This window comes from Aotus nancymaae, unplaced genomic scaffold (genome assembly GCF_030222135.1).
Source record: "Aotus nancymaae isolate 86718 unplaced genomic scaffold, 86718_ANA_hifiasm-v0.15.2.pri h1tg000067l, whole genome shotgun sequence".
NCBI classification, from domain to species: Eukaryota; Metazoa; Chordata; class Mammalia; order Primates; family Aotidae; genus Aotus; species Aotus nancymaae.
In genome coordinates, this window is record NW_026988482.1 from 16,862,873 (window position 1) to 16,869,491 (window position 6,619).

Consider the following 6,619-nt stretch of genomic DNA (forward strand, 5'->3'; position numbering starts at 1 on the left):
TGCAGCTAACACTGGCCATGCAGAGCTGCCTCTGGGAGTTGACTGAGCGAGGCAGAAAGAAGAAGACAGGGCCTCAACTACAGCATGGAGGAGGGTGGTGCACCCCGGACACTCAGGATATCAGGGCTGCTAACAGCATCCTTGGACTCACTGCAGCCTCTGATTGCATCAGAGTGGTCATGTCCATGGTGGTGTTCTGCCCCTTCACCTTCACATTGTTGTTTTCTGGCTTCTTCCCAATAGTTTCCTTTGGGACGCAAATTCTCCAGGCCACAGAAGAGAGGAGAAGGAGCAGACACGTCCTCTGGACTGTCCGTGGACACAGGACTTTGGTTCACCCATGGTGAGTGGCAGGTATCTTCTACAACCCCAAATTAAAGTCTCCTTCAATATAGATTTTTGTCTTTATGTCACTCAGTTTTTATTTTTCCATAAATAAAGTGCAAGCTGAGCTTGGCTTTCAAGGCCTCTGTAATTTGGCCCCATTTGCTGAGCTGTGCCTGCCAGCTTCAATGTGTGCCCCCGATCCACTCTCCACCCAAGAGGTTGACCTCGAGTGCCTCCCTGGCTTCTGTTGGGCTCAGCCAGAGGGGAGCTCTAGGACCCCTGAGGAAAGGGGCACTGTGAGGTCGTGGGATCTAAGTGTGGATCCTGGTTTAACGGGCCATGATTCATTCGACTTTTCCTGAAGCTCCTCAAATGCTAAGCAGATTTCCTGCACTCTCTGTGATAGGAATCTCCTCTCTGGTCAAAAATGGGGCCCCCATTTTTTTCACCGCAGGAATATATATGGCCCCATGGCCATCTCCTATCTGGGCAGCAGCAAAGTCTCCCCAGGCTGTTCTGCCCCATGGAAGAAAAGACCTGGGGCCCACTCTTTTCCCAGTCTCCTTTTCTGGGAGGTGGCCAAGACTTGCTCCCATTAAGCTGAGCAGAGGCTGTTTCCCATCTCTTGCTGCATGAGTTACTTCATGGAGCCTCAGAGGGGACCTGCACTCTGCTCTCCTGGGATTACTGCCGTTCAGCCCACTGTTCTGCCAGGAGCTCCCTTCTCTGGATCTGACACAACTTTCTCTTCTGAGACAGGCCCAGCAGGAAGGATGCGTTCGTGTCCTGCCCTGCATTCCTGCAGTGTCCCTCGGGCGCTGTGGCTGGAAATGATTTGTGCAGGGCACTCAGCCAGCCTCCCTTTTAATCAGTCCCATACTCACAGACAGAGGGAATCCCAGCCCCTCACCCAGGAGAGGGAAGGAACCTCTCTCACTTTGACAGGGTCTCCCTCCGTGGTGGGATAAGCAGTGATTCTGGTCTTCAGGAAAGATGGTGTCAAGAGCCTCTTCCTCTGAGGCCTAATTATGAAATCAATATCTTCAGGAACTCCTCCTCCTTCCCTGGAGCTTCTGCAGGCAGACACTGCCCAGATAATGTTCAAACACGCATTCACCTTTCAGGGCTTCCTGAGCACCACTCTGGCTGAGGAGGAGGACGGGACCAGCTGGGCCTGGAAAAATGGGCAGGGTTTGCTGAGGACATTTCAGGGAGGCAGATTAATTAATTTCTTTGAGCCTCAGTTTCTTCATCTACAGCTCTCCACTCTGAATTTCTAAGTCCCCGAAATGTAGGGACTTTCAAACAAAAAAAAGTACCAAGAAAGAGCTTTTGTAGTTTGTAAGTGTGATGATTGGGTTTTGAGAGGTGCCTCCTTCAAACCCTGAAGACATCGTCATCAGCACATTACCTGTCTGAAGTGAGGAAGAGAAAGAAAAACAGGTAGCAAATATCCGGGGAATTTCTTTCACTGGTTGCTTTTAAATGCTTTAAAATTAAGAGACAGTTTTATCCCTTTTATGAAATTGGAAAGGTATGCCTGTCTAAGGGTAAGGAAGTGGCCAGGCGTGGTGGCTCACTCCCGTAATTCCAGCACTTTGGGAAGCCGAGGCAGGTGGATCACCTAAGGTCAGAAGTTTGAGACCAGCCTGGCCAACATGGTGAACCTCTTGGTTCACACGTGAGTGTGTGGGCATGGGCGATGGTGGTGGTGATCATAGTCTGTGGAACGTGTGTAGATGTAAGTGTAGGTATAGATAGAGATAGAGATATATGTCACAGTCAGTGGAACTGAATATTAAAAATTTGTGGAAAGAGCTGTCAGTGCTGACCACAGCCAGCCAATCTGTGACCTAGACCAACCTCTACTGCTAAAATTATTGTGACCTTAGCAAGTCAGTTTCCTATTCTGAGCCTAAGTGTTCTCATCTATAAATGAGGTAATTGGACTAGATGATATTACTGTCTCCTCTGGTTGTAAAAATTTGATGTTTCTCTGGCTGGGCGCAGTGGCTTACGCCTGTAATCCCAGCACTTTGGGAGGCCGAGGCAGGCAGATCACGGGTCAAGAGATCGAGACCATCCTGGCCAGCATGGTGAAACCCCCATCTCTACTAAAAATACAAAAACTAGCTGGGTGTGGTGGTGCGCACCTGAAATCCCAGCTACTTGGGAGGCTGAGGCAGGAGAATCTCTTGAACCCGGGAGGAGGAGGTTGCAGTGAGCCGAGATCATGCCACTGCACTCTAGCCTGGCGACAGATTGAGACTCTGTCTCAAAAAAAAAAAAAATTGCAATCTGTTAAGTGAATAAACAGTTTTTAGTGCTCTAATTAGGTAAGTGTATTCTGCTTTGTGCAACTCAGTAAGAAAGCCAGGAGTCATAATACTTAGGTTGCCATCTTGACTCTGTCTTTCCATCTGATGAGCTTGGATAAGACAGCATGTCTTTGAGCCTCAGTTTCAGGAAAGAATCTATCACTTCTCCAAAGCTCATGTACTCAGATCTGGTCTCTCATTCCCCAGAGAAAGGTTTTGTGGTGCAAAAACCAAAATGTCTCGGGTCTCATTTTGTCACTTCCAGCTAAGGAGACAGAATTTCTGAGCCTTCTCCCTTAGGCACCCTATCACAAATAATAAACATTAGTCCATCCTATTTCCTGACTTAAGAGGCACCTCAAAATATAATCCCTTGGGGCTTAACTGGAGCATAAATGCACAGCAGATGGAAGTACCTTGGGATTTTCTGCGTGTAAATTCCCATTACCTTCTTAAGCTGAGTCGTGGTCCCTGACCATGTCCCTCACTTAGATGGCTCAGGCTGGCCAGACTAGTTATGGGACCATCTGGGAGAGGACAAGACCCATGTCCTTCTGGCAGTTTTCCATGATCTTGAATTCTAGAACCAAAAAGAGCACCCCGGTGAGTCTCAGTTCCTCAGATTGTATGAAAACCAGCCTTCCTGTTAATTTGCTGGTAACAGAACATGACACACAACTTCCTTGAACACAGGCGCAGGAAAGAGGAATGTTTTCATGAGGCAACAGGTGGAATAGGTAAGTATGAAAGCCCTGCCTCAAAGCACTGGCTTTGGATCAGGCAAACCCAGATTTGATTCTCAATGGATTACTTTCTAGCTGTATGAGCTTGTATAAGTTACTTAAACGACTCTGAACCTCAGTTTCCCCCTCTCTTTAGAGAGTAGATATTTATATCTACTTCCCAGCGATCACGAAGTTTAGACTTACTATCTACAGAGCAGTAGTCTCCATTCAGGGGCTTGCGTGTATCTTCTCCTTCCTTTTACAAAGTATTATTAGAAATGTGACAAGTTGATGACTGTTAGCTTGGTAGCATCATGGACCCATTGTATCAGGCCCGTGCCTAACTCTTCAGGTTCTTACTATGCCCCAAGCTCTTACCTTCTCTGATCTGGTCATAGATCGGAGAACCATCCACCATTCTCAAGTGACACCCTACACTGTGCCATTGTGTGCACAATGCTTTGCCTGGACTGCCCTCCCCAATCTCCACACACCCAAGTATTTCTCGTTTTTCTTTTCTTTTCTTTTTCTTTTTTTCTTTTTTGAGATGGAGTTTCACTCTCATTGCCCAGGCTGGATCTTAGCTCACTGCAACTTCCACCTTCCAAGTTCAAGTAATTCTCCTGCCTCAGCCTCCCGAGTAACTGGGATTACAGGCACCCGCCACCAGTCCAGCTAATTTTTGTATTTTTAGTAGAGTTGGGGTTTCACCATGTTGGCCAAGCTGGTCTTGAACTCTTGACCTCTGGTGATCCACCCGCCTCAGCCTCCCAAAGTGCTGGGATTATAGGCGTGAGCCACTGTGCCCGGCCATATTTCTTATTTTTCAAGTCCCAGTTCATCTATTTTTTTCTCCCCTTTACCCTCAATACTGGCAGCAAGGCCCTGTTCAAATGCCATGTTATGTGGGAAGCACTCCCTGACTTCTAACTGGAAGTAAACGCTGCCTCTTCTGAGTGACCACAGAGCTTTTGCTGCGTCTCTCATCATTTTTCCCTTCTATAACAAAGAAGTAAGACTATCGGCCCCTCTCCCTCCACCAGCAGACTAGGAAGCTCTTTGAGAAGGATCAACACTGCCCATGCATCATCCTGGAAACCCTAAGGAGAAAACCCTGAACAGAGCAGAAACCCAGCAAATACTATTGACTGAATAAATGGAGATTCATATATTTGGAGATGATGAGAAAGAGAAACTGTACTTTTCAGACAAGAAATAGAAGAAAAAGAGAAGTTACACTATCTGCGTACCTATTGCGTGAGATACATATCGCAGTATCTAGTTACAGAGGAAGAAAATGAAACTGGTAGAAGCTAAGTACTGATGTTATGTAACCATTAATGGGCACAGCTGTATGCTCGGCACTGTTCCCAGAGAGCTGTGCGCGTGTCATTTCATTTAGTACTCACCACAACCCATATGAAGCAGTCTTCTCCTCATTTTGTAGTTAAAGAAACTGAGGCTCAAAGAAATTAAGTAGGTAACCCAAGTTTACAAGGTTCATGTAGAGGGGGGCTATTTATACACACCACATCAGACGTGGATAGTTGGTGGGTACTTCATTTTCTTTCTTTTTATTTATTTATTTGTTTTGAGATGGAGTCTTGCTCTTGTTGCCCAGGCTGGAGTGCAATGGCACAATCTCGGCTCACCGCAACCTCCACCTCCCGGGTTCAAGTGATTCTCCTGCCTCAGCCTCCCAAGTAGCTGGGATTACAGGCACGTGCCACCATGCCTGGCTGATTTTTATATTTTTTAGTAAAGACGGGCTTTCTCCGTGTTGATCAGGTTGGTCTTGAACTCTTGACCTCAGGTGATCTGCCTGCCTCGGCCTCCCAAAGTGCTGGGACTACAGGTGTGAGCCACCGTACCCAACCCATTTTCTTTAACTGATCATTTTGTCCTCTAGAATCCCAAATCCCACCGAAGAGCAGGAAACAAACAAAAACTTATCAAGTAAAAGATATCATAGTTTTTTGTGGGGGAAGGGAGGTAAAAGAATTTCAGTTTTTGTTTTTGTTTTTTCCATTGTCTGTTTCTTTTGAACAAGTGTTGTGTTCAAATAACGGCTCAAACTTGCTTCCAGGCCTGCTTCTCCCCATTCCCTCCTCCCCACAGTAAGGCTAGTCTTTGTCCTGTCCTCTGGGTTCTCGTCACCTGAAGAGGAGAAGTCTCCCGTGTGCCTGCTCCCAGGGGCCCAGTTCACACCTGCAGCTAAAGTCCCTGCCAGAGAAACTCGGGGTCTGTTCCCTGGGCCCTGGGCTCAGCCGGGGCCGGCGTTCCCTCAAAATCCAGGCTTTTCCAATTAACCAGTTTTCTTCTTTCTCTTTCACCAACAGACCCTGCCCACTCCAGGGCCTCCTGGGTCCCTGCTATGGGTCGCCTACCTGGCTGAATTCACTTCTAATCTTCTCCAGGGACTGCTTCAGGGGCAGGGTCTATTCGTGGAAGAAAAAATAAAGACCGTAGTCTTCATCTTACTAGAGTTCTCATACTTAGCAAATCAAAGCATAGAATGCTGGGATCTGCATTCTCTAACAGCCTGAGCAGGAGTCCTTGAACCCTCACTTCAGCAGCAGCTCCTACTTCCTCCCTCCCTGCAAGCAGAGTCCACAAGTATCTCCAATGTTGACTTGAGGGTGCTTTCAGAGCGGAAATGCAGAAGACCTTTCTTTAAAAACACACATGCATTTGCTTGCCGGCTTTGGATCACTTGTGGCAGCCTTTAGCAGCCTCTTAATAGGTTTGTTTTGTGGTTGGTTTATTCCTCCGTTGAGGTGAGTGAATTTCACTCAGCTGCCTAAAGGAAGAAAGGCATTTGTAAGCCAAGTGGAGCAGCAAATGTCAGATCCGGCTGAAGGATGCTGAAGTTTCCCACAAGCCTCAAAGACCCTCTTGAACAACGTATTCTGCTGGTTTAGTGCAAGAGTGTTTTTCTTTTTTTCCCCCTCAGCCAGACGTTTGGGATCTGTTTTACTCACCTGGAAAGTTGCATTATCTTGACAAGCACAAAGCAATTAAGAGATTCCTAGCTGCTGCTGCTGGGGCTACTATACACTGGCAGGTGCAAGAAAGGACACTGGCCTCTAGGATTAAAGACTCTGCCTTCACCAGTAAGGAGACATAGAGAGCAGAGGCAATTCCACAGATCATTCTGATCAATGTGAACCAGATGTGTCCAAAATATGTTGGGTCATAAATTTCAGGTAGACACAAAAGTAATGCACCTCCTTGATTACGTCAGTTATT

The 6,619-nt window shown here is 47.0% G+C and overlaps 1 pseudogene; it reads left to right on the forward strand.

Annotated features, from left to right (window-relative positions):
* Positions 1 to 1,654: 1,654 nt before the first annotated feature.
* Positions 1,655 to 1,748, forward strand: LOC135270871 (small nucleolar RNA U13; annotated as a pseudogene).
* The last annotated feature ends 4,871 nt before the right edge of the window (positions 1,749 to 6,619 follow it).